This window comes from Balaenoptera borealis (genome assembly GCF_965194805.1).
Source record: "Balaenoptera borealis genome assembly, chromosome: 9".
Classification (NCBI taxonomy): domain Eukaryota; kingdom Metazoa; phylum Chordata; class Mammalia; order Artiodactyla; family Balaenopteridae; genus Balaenoptera; species Balaenoptera borealis.
The window spans coordinates 12,348,879-12,366,207 of record NC_138873.1 but is presented as its reverse complement, the minus strand read 5'-3'; the positions used below and the strand labels follow the sequence as shown (position 1 = coordinate 12,366,207).

General features: G+C 37.4%; 1 pseudogene across 1 annotated transcript; it reads right to left on the bottom strand.

Moving 5' to 3' along the window:
• Positions 1-3,139: 3,139 nt before the first annotated feature.
• On the bottom strand, positions 3,140-13,412 carry LOC309634504 (small ribosomal subunit protein eS1 pseudogene; annotated as a pseudogene). Its single transcript has one exon. The product of its transcript is annotated as a small ribosomal subunit protein eS1 pseudogene (transcript).
• Positions 13,413-17,329: the final 3,917 nt, after the last annotated feature.

Sequence of the window (17,329 nt, the reverse complement as noted above, 5' to 3'; positions counted from 1 at the left end):
TGCAACAAGAGAAGCCACTGCAATGAGAAGCCCGCGCACCGCAACGAAGAGTAGCCCCCGCTCGCCACAACTAGAGAGAAAGCCCCTGCACAGCAACAAGGACTCAATGCAGCCAAAATAAATAAATAAACAAATAAATAAATAAATAAATTTATTTTTTAAAAAAAGAAATTGGTCATGTGATGGTCTGATCAGCAACATTTTGATTGTTTTAAGTACAGTTAATCTTCAGTCCCACGGTTGGTTTGTTCCCATTTCCTTGAGGCCAGTTCTTGGAATTGCGTGAGATGGAACAGCTTGTGTCATGGCTACAGTCTGGTCATCATGTAGTTAACTTCTTCCACCTGGAGGGGGTTTCAGTATCTGTAAAACAGCTCAAAGGGTATGGTTCAGGATATTATTTATAGCCCTCGAGGAGGAATTAAGGTCCTTGACTTAAATGACTAAACTATTATTATTTTGTTCTGTTTGACTGCTTTTCTTTGCTTCTGCATTCTCACTTCTCTGATTAAATTTATTCTTTGGCCAAAGTTTTTCTACAAACAAGAGACAGGCAGAGGACATGGCAGGGGCCTGGGAGGGTCTGTTCCAGGAAGGTCCCATAGGGTCCTGCTCCATTACATGTGTGCATCTTCAGCTTCACTAGATATTGACCAAATGCTCCTCAAAGTAACTGTTCCAGTTAACACTTCCATCAACAGTGTATCATAGTTCTCATTTCCTCACACCCTCACTTGTATCTTTAGACTTTTATATTTGGGATACAAAATACATTGTCTGACTAATAGAAATAAAAATACTCTCTTTAGCCTCAATATTCTGAAAGTTTACAATGCTCAGTTTAAGTGCTGGCTTTTGCGTTCATTTTGTGGACTGCACAACCTGCACAATGACAAACAACTCACCTCTTGTTGGAGCCACTGCAATGATCATCTCTGATCCTTACGTTATTTTTTCCATGTGTTTTTACTCAAATTCCTGAGATTTCTCTTCAGCTTCCCCACCCCCCCCCCAGGTATTCCATAATATTTTTGTTAAGAAAATCTTCTTCTTATCTGATTGTGCCTTTTTCAGGGTAAACTTCCCTTGTGTTACAAATCTAGAATCTTAAAGGAGCTATTCATTAGAGAAAAACAAAATGTTCTCTTACGTTTCCTAAGTCATCTGTTTCCTCTCAGGTCAATTTTCCTGCTTGCTGTCTTGTTCTTCCTCATTCATTTCCATGATCTTTGGTCATCCTATTGAAGACTGGAGAATTGGAAACGCTTATGGGCAGTTCTGAATCTATGGGTGAGTTTGTCAACAGGCAGGTGTTGCTTTAGAAAGTATGGACAGGGCGGAACCCCCATATTCCAGAATGCCGAAGCAGCCCGGATTTTGCCCAAACACTTCATCTTAACTCTCCAGATTGTGTCCACTTTACTTAATGTCTTCAGGGGGAAAAAGCCATAAATTATTCCTCACATTGCTTTTTCTGCCTTTAGCATCACGCACTGTGCGTGGTACCCGCAAATTTTGAGTGTCTGCAAGGTGACGCACGGCAGATTGGCTCTCTTTCGGCAGCACCCCTCTGTACATTGTTTCTAGGTTATAGGTCACCTATGCTGCAATATTAGTTACTGTTTCATCTATTTTCCATCTTACCCAACAAGTTAAAATCCTTGTCCATCTTTCCTTCCCTTTGTTGTGATGATTTTATATTTTTCATTATTATAAGTTTTCATAGGGGTGCGAGAAGGAAAAGTAAAAAAAGCATGAGCTCAGTTCAGCTATTTGAACCAGAAATCTCAAAGTTAATTGGAATATTAAAAGGAACTTTGTACCCCAAACTAGTGAACTAGACTACATTATTTACACATAACTAAGGTAATATATTGGAACTTCCTAATTTATGATCCATCATGAAATGAGCACAAACAAATAGCATCTAAACTTTTTCTGATTTTATATGGAGAAGAATATTAGAAAATGAAAGGAGAGTAGTGCCTTAAGGAGGGGAACTGCTCAGAAAATCAAGGTTGGAAAGAAGACAGATAAACTGTCAAACAACCTCGTTTAGATTTGGCCTCACTGATTTTCAATCCTATAATGATGCCACACCTAGGAAAAAACAGTTTTACGTGATTTGGGAAGTTTCTTTTTTTAATATGGAAAATATTATAGAGGCTCTCCATTACTAGAGGATTTATTGATCACTGTTGGTTGTCTAATTTCCCATCATTCATAATCTATTTATTGATGACTTCTTACTGTATGGCAAGTACAACTGCTCTAGGTCCTGAAAAAAGCAAGACCAGCAAAAAACAAGAAAAAACCCTCACATTCTGGACCTGAAATTGTTTATAGTCTCTTGATGAAATGGAGAAATAAATAGATACATTTACCTCAAGAGGCACCATGGGACCATGGAGGAGGAGCTCTTAAGTATATCTTGAAACAAGGAAATAATTGTAGAAGCAGTGATGTTTCAACCTAGACTTAGAAGAGCAGGAGTCTGTTACATGTAAGCTGGGAAGGACTTTCCAAACAGCAGTGGAGAAACACGAAATGCTCAGCGAGCATGGTACACTTGGAGACCTACAAGTGGTTTGGTATTTCCGGAGCATGAAGTGTAACAAGAGAAGAATTCTATTTGGCATCACATATAGCAAATGCAAAGTAGTGTGATACAGACCACTACTGTCACAAAAGTATTTATAAAGAAGATTGTTATCAAATGTGTAAAAATACTTTGAAAATACCACAGAAACTCTGGCATTTCCTTCTGACCAAACTCATGTTTCAGCTTCTTTAAAATCTCGTTAGAGTATCTCTTAGCTTCTTCTAAAAAATCATTTTGGTCAGATTTTTTTTTTTTCCTCTAGAAATGGAGTTTTCTCCTTCCCTTAAGAAGTATGTTGAAGCTAAAACTAACTTCTCATACACCCATCCTTTATCAGACAGTCATGGATGTGTTCCTATAAAACTCTATAAACAGCCATTTACTGTATCATTTCAATCAGATCGATGGCATATAGAAGAGTTGAACAGAACACTTCATTTATTCTATTTCAAGTTGGAAAATAGGAGTTATTCGCGCCTTTTGCACCTTAAGAAACCAGAGGTACGTTCTATTTTCTCATCTTACACATGTGGATTCTGAAGATGAACAAATTCACGAAAAGACACCCCATAGTAAAGACTTTCAAAATAAAATGACATACTGGTACAACTCAAATTGAAGAAGACACTTTAGTATTAAACCAATGTCCCTTCCACTAAACTTTTTTTTAAAAAAAGAAAAGTAATAATGGAATTTAAGATGTTTGGCTCCAGTTTCAAAGGCCTCACCTTTTCATTTCACATTTCTGTCTTACTTAAATATTCATGGAGAATATTTTTTTATTCTTGAATTTGTTCCAACATCAGTGCTTAAATATAGAATCTCTGATGAGTAAGCATTTCACCACAGTTTACTCCTAAACAATCCCATATGCCCTTATTCATTTTTAACATTGAAGCTGGGTAATATATTTTTCTATTCCTTTCCTAACCAAATAAAAAGGAACATTTTAAGCTAGAAAGTGTTTGCTCTTCACAAATACTTCTATTAGGGACCAATGTTGCAAATCACATTTTTTGAAAAGGTTTGCCTAGGCAAAATTTTTACTAGATGATCCATTCATGTAGCAGGAATTGGTAAAGTATCTATTATCAGCATACTGTTAGGCATGGAGAAGCAAACAGAATAAATATAAATATAATCCCTATACATCAAGAGCACATTATCTTACTGAGGAGAAAGACAGAGGAAACAGGTAACAATAAAAGGCTATCAATCATTCTATGACAAAAGAAAGCATGATATGTTAGTTTCCTATACTTTCCTATCAAAAGTATTATCTCCTGGAGGAAATTTCCGGACTCCTCCTCTAGAGAACTTATTGATTAGGTCTGGGGAAGAGCCAGGGAATCTGAATTTACAAGAGCCAGATGTTGATTATTATTAAGATAAAAACAAAAGCAAAGTAAGCTGGTGTGCCCAAGGAGTATTTCATTAAGAAAATAAGCACCCAACCGAAGCTAACAGGTTGGAGAGGATTTAATTAGTTTTGAGAGGTGGAACAAGGTTGTGTGTGTGTGTGTGTGTGTGTGTGTGTGTATTTTAAGAAGAAGTGTGCTAAATGATGTGGTTGGCTGGTGCAAGAGGACTCATTTTAGAAGTAGCAAGCATTAAAAGTAAAAAAGGATTTTATTCAGGCCAAGAACATTTTTACTTTGTAGAGAATGCAAGGGTATTTGAGCTGAGGAATGACATGATGCAGTCAGCTTTTTAGCAATATTAATGCAACAGAGGCATTTAGGATAAATGCATGGTGAAAGCCAGGAGACCTAGCCTACTCGTTCATTCATGTAGCAAGTATATATCGAACAACCAAATTATGTGAAATGCCCTGTGCTAAGTGGGAAGAATGCACAGCCGTAAGCACCAACGGCCAGAACTACAACACCAATTCAGTGAGTTCTCTATGTTTAATCTTTTTTGTTCACTAAAATTTCTTCTTGTAGCCCGACTTAATTTAGGACCATCCTAACAGCTTTCAGTTCTGTATGTATGCTAATTTGCCTAGCTATTTGGAGTGGCTGCATTTGCAATTAAAATGTTCTGTGTGGTTGTTAGAAAACTACTCTGTAAGTGAGATGAAAAACAATTTTGTTCCATCCAAAATATACTTAAAAGACTCTGAGAAAAAAAAAAATTAAAGGCCTATTGATGGGTAGCCAGATCTTGAAATACAAAGAACAGTTAAGGAAACCGGCTTAATGTTATTGCACCTATCAGAACAGAGAGGAATAAATCAGTATACATAATAATGATTATTGAAAAAGATTTCAGTTTAGAAGTTTGGTTAATCACATTCTGACTGGAGGCCTTGTCTCTGGGATGCAGCTTGGTAAATGTCATATCTATCACTGCAGAACTTTTGAACTCTTAGTAAGAAGAGACACCATCAGATACCAAAGTATTATTTGTGTTATGAGTTACTGTGAGTATCGCACATTCCAACCTGTCAGGACTAGCAAATTTCTCCATTTTCTTTCAATCAACTTAAATCTCTTCCTGAAAACCTCATCCCACCAAATGATGGGAAATTTAATCTGAATTATCTTCCCTGGTCAGTGTCAGAAGGTATTAAAGTCATGTACCTGAGGTCACAAACTGGTGCCCACAAACTGCCCTGAATTTAGCTCATTGGTGTGTTCTATTGGCCTACAAAGTATATATATTATAAATAAATAAAATGTGTAACTACTAAAAAGTTTCTAAGTAGTCACCAGAATTAATACAGGAAGTATTGTTGTAAAATTTGTACTTGGGAAGATCTGGCAATATTTGGCAACAATTCTTGGCCACAGCTGCCTGGAGTTGGAAAGCCCCATCCCTCTTAGAGGGGGTATTTTCTCGTAATTGCCATAAACCCAATCTTCTTTATGAGTTTACGTACAACGCTTCAGTCATTTTGTTTTACCTCTTGGCCCCTACAGGCATTTGACTTTTGCCACTCTGGCCCAGTGAGTTTCTGGGGGGAAATGTAACCTGAGCTCATTAACCCAATAAGCCCACTATGTTTGTGTTTAAGGTGCTCTGAAAACAGGACCCCATTACATGAGAATTGTTTTTGAAATCTTTATGTTGTTAAAACACTGAAGTCTGCATGAGAAATTCTAGGATTGTACTGGGTTTTCCAATATCTATTTTACAGTTGAGGATTTTTAAATTTTTAATTAAATGGAAAGGGGGCACGTCAATGGTTTTTCAGCACCAAGACAATAAAAATCATGACATGGACCCTAATTTGGGATTCAAGAACTTTCCTCTCCCCGAGATTTTCAGCTATGTTGAATCAGAAATTATAGCCTCTACAGTTAAAATCACTTGGAGTACTTTGCCAGAGATCACAAATCAAATTATCACTGTAGCCAGTGAACTCTCATCTTCAGTGGTAAGGGTATAAAAATACCCAAGGGTTGGTGAGGGGAAGCTCCTAATTTTGTTCTTCGTTAATTGGGGTCAAAGCAGAATACATATGAAACACACAAAGCTACGCCAAATCCCTTTGATCTTAGCCTGTAGTCACTACCTTTCCTCGTATTTTAGTAAGATTTAAAGTTCTTTTTTGCTTCGTGCCCAGACAAAGCAGACCTCAGGGTGCAATAATGAGTGGTGAGAACTGAAACAAGTTAAAATATGCAAAAATAGAGACCTTAAGTTTATTATAAAACAAAACAAATATTAAAGATTACTCTCAAAATGAGATTAGCGGATATTAAAAGTACTTTTTTATTTTATTATTTTTATTATTTTATTATTAAATGTATATGAATTAATTTAAGATTATATTAGAACAAGAAGAAAAGGAGGAAGAGGCGGGTGAAGATTGAACAACTTACTCTAAAACTGCTTGCCAAAAATAAAAAGGTTTCAAAAGATTTTGTCTCACTATTGACATTGACCATTACAGAAGTATTGATTAACGACTGCTTTTGAAAAAAATTAGTGATCAATGGTCAGAGACCTGAAAAAAGTATTATAGATGAATTTAAAAGAGCAAGTACCCTACATCAGCAAATTTTAAGTATCTTTGGAATATTTATAAAATGTTCTCTCTTAGGCCATAAAGAGACTCTCATGGTATAGGCCAACCTCCCAGTTCCGGAAGTGATAGCAAACAACTCAGGCTGCAAGCTCAGCTCTAAAGGAAAATGGAGCATTAAGACTAACAATATAATCAAGATACAATTCTTTTCTTTTTGGCAGCGCCCCAGGGCTTGCAGGATCTTAGTTCCCCCACCAAGGATCAAACCTGGCCCTCAAGCAGTGAAAGCGCTGAGTCCTAACCTCTGGGAATTCCTAAAGGAATTTCCAAGAAACAATTTCTTTTTTTTTTTTTTTATCACAAGTAAGATCTTTTATCTGTCACCATTAAAAGCCTGAATTTTAAACAGATCCTTGGACTGGTGGCTCATATCCATCAGCCTGTTCAACTTTAGCACCTGTCTCATCCCCAGTAGCTTTTCCAGAACTACTGCCTTCACCATGTAGATCCATGAGTTTTCCCATTCAAACTTGCCATGGAAATTAGTCAGGCAGTTTTTTCCCTGAACATCCTCAGTAATTAGCTTGAATTTTCTAAATGCACCTTCATCATTCTGCAGATCAGCAAGGCTCACTTCAAAAACATGACCTTGAGGCCATCAGATGCGATTTTGGTTCCTTGAGTTCTCATGACTAGTGTTTTCCCAATATTTCTTACATTGAACATAGCTGGTGCTTTCACATCATACCAATCTTTCTTAGAATATGGGTCAACCACTTTCTTCTTGGCTTCCTTTTGTCACCTTTCATAAGGTGCTTGTTCTTGCCGACTGCCATGGTGCTACTCAGAGAGCCAAAAGGGCCCAAGAAACAATTTCTAATGCCTTAAAAGATTTATAGCAATAACTGTTAGAATTACAGGGGGAGATTGATAAGTTGATAAATGTAGCTGGAGATTTTAACAGACCCTCTCAGAAATTTAATGATAAAGCATACTAAAAGTAACTGAAAATATAGATTCTTTAAGTAACATGATTAATAAATTCACATAAATAGCTGTATAACCAACCAACAAACAAAAGTTCTTTTGGGGCACATGTGAAACTTGGACCAAAATTCCCCAGAAACACCTTCAGCATACTTTTGCCTACATCTCACTGACCAGACTGGTGTCTAATGGCCACTTGTAGCTGCGCAAAGTTTATAAACAAGCACTGGGATTTACCAGCCTCTGTTGGAGAGGCAGGCAGGGGAGAAGGATGTTGGGGATGGAAACGGGTCAGCCAACCTTTGGTGTCTATCACATCTTGGTTACGTTACTGTTTTGCTCTAACTTAAGTGATCAAGAGCAACAGGAACTAAAAATTCACGTCCCAAGTTTTTACACTCAGAATTGCGACGGCGTTGCCTGCCAGCATCCAATCCATCTAAGAGAAGTTTTATATCTGTCTCTTCCAAACTCCTTTGTAGTTGTCCTAACTTTTTACTCTCTGGAAGTTCTTAGGATATTTATATTTATTTATTTTCATGTGTTCTGAAATTGCATATGAATGTGTCTAGAAGTGGATCTTTTTAAAATTCATCCTACTCAACCCTACTCAATGAGCCCCTTTAATCTGAAGACTTGAATCACTTTACAGTTCCAGAAGTTTTCTTCTGTGGTTTCTTTGACATATTTTATCCATTTTCTCTTCTTGCAACTCTAATTAGTTGCATATGTTGGCTCTACTAGATTGTCTTTCACTCCTCTTTCTTGTTTTATAATTTTGAACTCTCTTGTTTTTAACTTCTATAACTATGGGCTTTCTACTCATAGCGTGTACATGGCCCAGTAGTGCTGGCTTCACCTGGGAGCTTGTTAGAAATATAGAACTTCAGGCCTCACCTCAAAACTACTGAACTAGACTCTTCACTAATAAGATCCCCAGGTGAGTCTTATGCACATTAAACCTTGAAAGGTAATATGGGATATTTTTCAACTTTATCTTCTAGTTCTATTGAAATATTTTTATTGTCACATTTGTATTATTATTTTAGCCCTTTTTTATACTGTTACTTTTTCAAAGGATTTTATTTTATTTTATGTATAAAATATTTTCTTGAGGCTAATTATTTTATTTCAAGCCCTTTTTTGTTTCTTGAATTATCTGTTTCTTCTGGGATTATTTTTTTCTTGTATATCTTGGTCTAGCTCTTTCACATTGTTTTCTTTCCCTGATACATCTGTTGAAACTTGTTAGTTCTTTTATATTTAAGAATAAAAGATGTGGTGGATTATTTCATGTAGTTGGTGTGGGTTTCTCCTTTTACTGCCTCCTTATAAGCCTCTTTCCCTAGATGGGAAGTTGTTATATGTTGGAGGGACATTTAGTGCAGATGCAGTATTTCATCATTAGGGAATCAAACCCAGTACTCGCCTTGGAAAACATAGGCCTTCAAACTGTTTAATTTCCTTAGAAATCAGAACTTTTTCTCCTCTGTGATGCAGCCTCTGGTGGGTGAGACAGGAAAGTTGGGATTAGATTAGCACAGATCTTCCATATATTCAGCCCGACTCTGCATTCCTACTCTCTGATCTCCAGATTCTGGCTGGTCTCCTAACTATGCTGCTATCTCACTGAACTGCAGTTTGAGCTCCATCTCACCCATTAACACACTTCTGTCCCACTTTGTCTTCCAGATTTGTTTGAAATTTCTTATCTGCGGATAAATCCCCTCATTATCTTCCCTCTTCCAGTGTTTACATAAGTTTCTATAATTCCAGAGCATAATATTAGTGGAGTTTCAGAAGGAACACGAGACAAATATATGTGTTCAGTCCATTATCTTGAGCCAGAGACCTCTAAAACATTTTTGTGATGCTGTATTTAAATCATAAGAGTGTGGTCTTTAACTGTAGGCTTAAAGCTATGATACCCACTATGGAGTTGTACTTAAAGATGATTTATGAAACGAATACTATAGCATTTAGAGGGAATGTCGAGCATTGCACGATGCTTTTGTAGACAAGATGACGTAACGTGGGTGGATTTGTACTCAATGAAGTAATCAGAAAAGACTGAAACAGTGCTGTTTGATGTCAAGCTGGGAAAGTGCTTTAAAACTGAAGAACAGACTCCTTAGTAATCAGACTTTTTTTTATAGCTATAAATATAATGACGTTGAGAGTATACTGCTTAAATCTTTAGATGAGGTAAAACTAGAAGGTTACTAGATTTGACAGAATCACAATCAAAAAGGTAGTAGGGGGCTTCCCTGGTGGCGCAGTGGTTAAGAATCTGCCTGCCAATGCAAGGGACATGGGTTCGAGCCCTGGCCTGGGAAGATCCCACATGCCGCGGAGCAACTAAGCCCGTGCGCTACAACTACTGAGCCTGAGCTCTAGAGCCCGCAAGCCACAACTACTGAGCCCACGTGCCACAACTACTGAAGCCTGTGCACCTAGAGCCCGTGCTCCACAACGAGAAGCCACTGCAATGAGAAGCCCGCGCACCGCAACGAAGAGTAGCCCCCACTCACCACAACTAAATAAAGCTTGTGCACAGCAACGAAGACCCAACACATCCAAAAATAAATAAATAAATAAATAAATATATTTTTTTAAAAAAAGGTAGTAGGTTGAAATGATGGGCTTAATCTAGGAGAATAAAGTTTAATATAGACAAATGTAATGGCTGGAACTTGGCCCAGGAAACCAACCACACAGGAGTACAGCTTAAGAGCAACAAATGCGATGTGATATAGATACTAAAAATAGCAAATGGAATTTTAAGTTATCCAAATAGAAGTATAATAGAGGCCTTCATAGGTCAGATCCTCTCTGAGTTGGGCTGTCCTTATTTGTAGTATTTGAATTGTAAAACAATACTCTGGAGCTGATCTGAAGACAAGGGTTTGGCTGGTAGAAGATCATATGAAGAATGACTAAAAGAAGTGGGAAAAAAGTATAGCTGTTTATGTCGAGTAAAAAACATGAAAGTTTTTTAAAATGTTCTTTGAAAGATTATATTGTGAGAGAGCAATCAAATCTACATAGTGTGACTTTGGGTACAGGCCTGAGACAAGTGGGTGAAAGTACTATGGCAACATATTTAGGCTCAGTTTGAGATAGAACTTTATAGCAAACAGAGCTGAAGTCAATTGGATAATAAACTGGACTTCCCCATCACTGGCACCACAAAAGCAGAAACTGTATGAACCCTTGTCAAAAATCCACATAGGAGCTAAGCACTGGTGTATGCTTGCATTCTTTCCAACTCTGAGATTTTATGAAAAATGAGTGAAGGGGAAGGAAATATAGGTTTGATCCTTTATTGAGTTAGAAATGAAAAAAGTCAACTTAGCTATTTCTGGACAGTTAATCAGTACTTTACAAACCATGGCCTTGTTTTCAGCAAGGCCTAGGATTTGTCCTATAGCCTACCATTTTAATTCTCAGATCCCTTGCAAGGGAAGAAAGAAAATATAAAATGGTGATTAATCAGATTTGCTATTCTGGTGTATCAAAAATTGAAAAGGCTTAAGCATCCAATGGAACACTTAACCGTTATCCAAAACTTTCCCATTTTCTGTGAATTTTAATTATTCATTCCATGCCTGTATTTAATACCATAGATTATGGATAATTATTTGAATGCTACAAGGGTGAAATTTCTTTTATGATTGATGTTGAAGTTTAATAACAGAGTCTTTAACCATTGTTACATTCTTGGTTATATGATAACTTCTGGGGATAGAAAAATGTTCAGGTTCGTAAGAATACTAATAATTACTTTCTTTAATTAATTAAAATAATGAGGTGATCTCTTCACAGATTTATAGTTTGAAGAATAATCTCTAAAAAGCTAGTTTTACAATAAATTTTACAAAGTAATTTTGATGTGCTAGTTTAAAAGACCCAAGAAAGGTCAGAGTCCCTTGTCCCCTCCTGCCCTCACTTCTCCCCTTATCCAGCGGAAATTCCACAGTCACTGTTATTAACCTCAAACACTTCATCCTCAGTTTCCTTGCCCTTCTCTTGCCTTGTGATTCCTGCTTGGTTAAATCACAACCCTGAGTAAGTCCAGCTCTTGCCTCCTCCAAGCCTTTACCCACGTGGCTGACTGTGGCTAGAGAACCGTGCACAGCCATGTTGACAGTCCTCACTGTGAATTCACAGTCACTATTCTTGAATAGGCCCTTAGTGCTGCCTGCTATTAACACCACCGTCCCCTTCTCCTCTTAACACTGCCTTCCAGATCCTCACTCTGTGCAACTTCCTATTTCACTAAGAAAACAGGAGACTGTATACCCCAGCCTACCACCGCATCTACCCATTGAACTGCATCTAGGTGGGACACTCTGCCTGTTCTCCCGTTACTATGTGTGAGCTATTTGTGCTCTTAGCCAAAGCCTATTCTTGAGGGCCTTTGAACTTGCCATTCCCTAGGTCTAGAACATGAACTGCCTCCCTCACTTCATTAGAGTCTATACTAAAATATTGGTGAGTCTTTCCTATTTAAAATAGCAACCTCCAGCCCCACCTTCCAGTCTCCTTCCCTGCTTTATTTAGCACTTATCATCAAAAAATATATCATATATTTAGCTTGCTTATTTTGATTATTGTCTATCTCTCCACAGAAGACTCAGTTTCAAAAAGATGTCAGTTCTTTCTAATTTATTCATAAATTTAGTAGGATTCCAGTAAAAAATATCTAAGGCTATGTATGAGAATAGGCGAATGGATTTTAGTTTCATATAGAAAAAGAAGCAAGAAATAAGATAGGAAATCTTTTAAACAGAAGAGCAATAAGATGGAACCAACCATACCATATAATAAAATATATCATAAAAGCCTAAAATATTAGAATAGTGTTATAGAGAAATATTAATAGACAAACCAATAGAATAGAACAACATGTGGGAATTTAACATACAAGAAAGGTTATATTGCAAACCTTTGAGAAAAATATAAACTTTTCAATAAATGAGTTAGAAAAAATTCAGTAACCATTTGGGAAAAAATGAGAGTCAAATCCAGAGCAAAATGTAAATTTAATGAGAATCCCAGAAGATAATTTTGTTGGTTTTTGTACTATGTACTATGCTTCTAAATTCCAAATAAGACATTAGATGAATTGGAATTGTCAAGAAATTTGGAAAAATAAGACAATTAAGAAAACTGATATTATCAGATATTAAAACAATATAAACCTATGGTAATAAAAAACTATGGACTTGACACATGAACAGACATATACATCTACATCCATGCTCATGCCTTCCTAGAACATAATGGATTCTCTATACAAGTTTGTTGAAGATAGAATATAATCCTCAATTCGGTACAGTATTATCTTTAAATTATCTCCTGCCGTATAACTTAATTATTCATTATTCTATTGAAATTTGAGTTGTTTTCACTAATATAAATAATGTGTCAGGACTTCCCTGGTGGCGCAGTGGTTAAGAATCCACCTGCCAATGCAGGGGACACAGATTCGAGTCCTGGTCCGCGAAGATCCCACATGCCATGGAGCAACTAAGCCCGTGTGCCACAACTACTGAGCCTGCCCTCTAGAGTCTGCGAGCCACGACTACTGAAGCCCACGTGCTAGAGCCTGTGCTCCAAAACAAAGATGAGCCACTGCAATGAGAAGCCCACACACTGCATCGAAGAGTAGCCCCGCTCGCCACAACCAGAGAAAGGCCGCGTGCAGCAACAAAGACCCAACACAGCCAAAAATAAATAAATTAATTAATTAAAATTTAAAAAGAAGAAATCAGTAAAGTTATTAAAATAAATAATGTATCAATGAGCAAATTTAAAGATAATGCTTTATTGAGTTGAAGATTATATTTTATCTCCAACAAATGTGTATATGTATATGTACACACACAACACATACATACATATAATTAAGTTTAAACAATAAAGTATGTGTGTATACATACACACACACACTAGGAAATGCAGATATTAACATGGATGAACATCACAAGCATTATATAAATGAAAAATTGAAAGGTACATTATTCTACTTAGATGAAGTTCAAAACATTGCAAAACCAAAACTGAATTGTATAGGCATACATACATATAAAATAAATCTGTAGGAAAAAAAGCAAGGTCACAGTAAATATTCATTAATATGGTGGTTACTTGATGGGTGGAGGGGAAGTGTTTGGGATTTGGGATGGGCATAAACAGGAAATGGGTACCAGAATAAGTAGCAGGCCTGAGATGCTATCCTTAGAAAGACCTGTTTGTAAGTTTAGACCTTGGCTAGTGTCTGGGAGCTTAGATTTCATCTTGGGAGGGTTCCCACCATTGCCTGATAAGAGTGGCTCACAGTGCCTAAACAATATGGTTTATGCCAAACACCTGCTTTCCATCCGGAAGTCTTGAATTTCGGTACATGCCAGGCAGAGGGAGCTGCGTGTCCAGTTCCCAGCAAAAACCCTTGGCACTGAGTCCCTAATGAGCTTCTCTGATAGGCAACACTTCACACATGTTGTCAAGACTCATTGCTGGAAGAGTTAAACACATCCTACTTGACTCCCCTGGGAGAGGACTCTTAGAAGCTTGCACCTGATTTCCTTGTGCCTTTTCCCTATGCTATTTTGTTTTGTATCCATTCACCGTAATAAATCATACTGTGAATATGACCATATTCTGAGACTATGAGTCCTCCTAGCTAATATCAAAGCTAGTGTTGGTTTTAGAAATCTCTTTCAGTGAGGGCTATACAGGTGTTCTTTCAAAATTTTTTATATCTTTCATATATTATAAATATTGCATGTATTTACCAATTAATCAAAAGGAAAATAAAAGGTGAAATGAATAGGAGTTACCCAAATAAAGATGAGATGTAATTGTGTAGAAAGCGTTCCAGTAAAATGAAATAGCATGGCAATGTCTAGAATCAAACCACAGAATATCTCATTCAAGGAACTGAAATTATGAAGAGAGGAATCAGAGGAAATGATAAAACTGGAGAAGTAATCAGAAGTAGCCGTGGTTGTGACCTCCATGAAAAAGTCTTCCCAGTTCCCCCCGACCCCATCTTCCCTCCATGTACTACTCCTTCGCCTCCTAATCTTCATCTATGTTGTGATGCAAATGTTGAGACACCTTTTTTTCCCACATGGATCCCCTTTTTTCCATTGCCATTTATTAGAAAGACTATGAATTACCTTGGTACCTTTTTGAAAATGAATAAACTCTATATGTGGGGGAATATATACATATATGTGTATATTTCTGGATTTTCTAGTCTTCTCTATTGATACATAGGTTTATTCATACTCCACTACCACACCACATTGTCTTGAAGCTGTAGCTTTATAATAGTATTTTAGATCACATAGTAGAAGTCCCTCCAATTTTCCTTAAAATTGTCTTAGGTATTCTAAATCCTTTTCATCCTCATGTATTTGGAATCAGCTTGTCTATTTCTAAGGGGGGGGGAAACCCCGCTTTTTAAAAAATTGCACTGAACATTTAAAACATTTTGAGAAAAACTGACATCTTAACAATATTGCCTTCACTCCATGAATGAGGTTATCATTCTTGCTTGGATTGTAATTCAGTAATATTTTATTTTGTTCAAATTGTTTCTGCTTTGGCACTGGGAGCTCTTTCAGTTGGTTCTTGTGTTGCTTTGATACACACCATCATTGTGTGTGTGTGTGTGTGTGTGTGTGCCTATAGTTCTTCCCAGGTGTTCAGTGACGATTTCTCCACTCTGGCTGATGAGAACTCAATATCTCCTAGTTCTGAGAATTGTTCAGCTTTGGGCTCCCAAGTGCTTTTCTTTGCCTGACCTTGTAGAATTTTCTCTAGGCATGTGCTGCTTTGTAGTCAGCCAAAGCTCAAGGTGACCTCTATGACGATTTCTGGAGCCCTTTCTTTAGGATAGACATTTTTTAAAAATATGTATTTATTTATTTAGCTGCGCTGGGTCTTAGTTGCCATGTGCAGGATCTTCATTGCAGCATGCAGGATCTAGTTACCTGACCAGGGATCGAACCCATGCCCCCTGCACTGGGAGCTTGGGGTCTTAGTCACTGGACCACCAGGGAAGTCCATGGAGCCCATTCTCCACATAGCTCTCCCCGCTCTAGCATCTTGTCCTCCAAATTCCAACCACCTTTCCAAAATCTGATCTCTGTCTCCTTAACTCAGTAAGACTCTCATGCTCTGTTTGGGTTCCTCCTCTCCACCTTGTGGTCCAGAAAGAGCCACCAGGAAGAAAGTAGAGGTATTGCCGGGATACCATTTTTATTATCCTTCTCTGTCTAGTGCCCAATGTCTGAAAACAATTGTTGCTTATATTTTGTACCTTCTCTAGTTGTTACTATAAAAGACCAAGTGCAGTACCAGTATTCCATCACAGGGGGAAGCACAACACCCTCTACTAGGGTTGGCCAAAAAGTTCGCTCAGGTTTGTCCATAAAATGGTACAGAAAACCCAAACGAAATTTTTGGCCAGCCCAATATTTTGGTTGCTATTTTACTTGGTAAATATTTCTGTAATTGATTACAGTTACTAATATAATTTCCATGTATGGGCATATAGAAATGCAATTGTCAGGAATTCCCTGGCGGTCCAGTGGTTAGAACTCTGCACTCTCACTGCTGAAGGCCTGGGTTCAATCCCTGGTCGGGGAACGAAAATCCCACTAGCTGTGCGGGGAGGCCAAAAAAAAAAAAAGAAATGCAATTTTCTTAAACTATTAATAATTCTATAACGTATCTGTAGATGTTTTTAAAGTTTTATATTCAGATAGTTGCGTTAAAATAATATTTTGTGTCTTTTTCTTTTCAGTTCTTAGAATTTTTATTTCTTTGTCTTGCTGCATTGGTTTGGGTTTCTGGGATAATGCAGAATAGAACTGGTAATAATGGACATCCATTCTTATTCCTGGTTTTAAAAGGCATGTTTGATATTAGCTGTAGCTATTTTTTTAAGATCCTGATTAAAATACAAGCTAAGGAAGCTGTCTTTTACAATTCCTTTGTGATTTGTTTTGCGGTATGCTGGAAGAATGTCCCCTCCCCACAAGTTATATTTACTTCCTAATCTCTGGAACCTGTGAATATCACATTACACAGCAAGAGTGAAAATTAATTTATATGGCAAATGATGTAATTAAGTTAAGGATCTTGAGAGGAATTTATCTTGAATTATCAGGGTTGGCCCTAAATGCAATCATATGTACGCTTAGAAGAGAGAGGCAGAGAGAGATTTTATACAGACAGACACAGAGGAGAGGTCCAGGTGTGGACAGAGGTAGAGATCAGAGTGATGTCACCATCAGTCAAAAAACATCAAGAGGTCTGTCATACAGAGTGAAGTAAGTCAGAAAGAGAAAAACAAATACTGTATGCTAACACATATATATGGAATCTAAAAAAAAAATGGTCATGAAGTACTTAGGGGCAGGATGGGACTAAAGAAGTAGACCTACTAGAGAATGGACTTGAGGACACGGGGAGGGGGAAGGGTAAGCTGGGACAAAGTGAGAGAGTGGCATGGACATATATGCACTACCAAATGTAAAATAGATAGCTAGTGGGAAGCAGCCGCATAGCACAGGGAGATCAGCTCTGTGCTTTGTGACCACCTAGAGGTATGGGATAGGGAGGGTGGGAGGGAGGGAGACACAAGAGGGAAGAGATATGGGAACATATGTATATGTATAACTGATTCACTTTGTTATAAAGCAGAAACTAACACACCATTGTAAAGCAATTATACTCCAATAAAG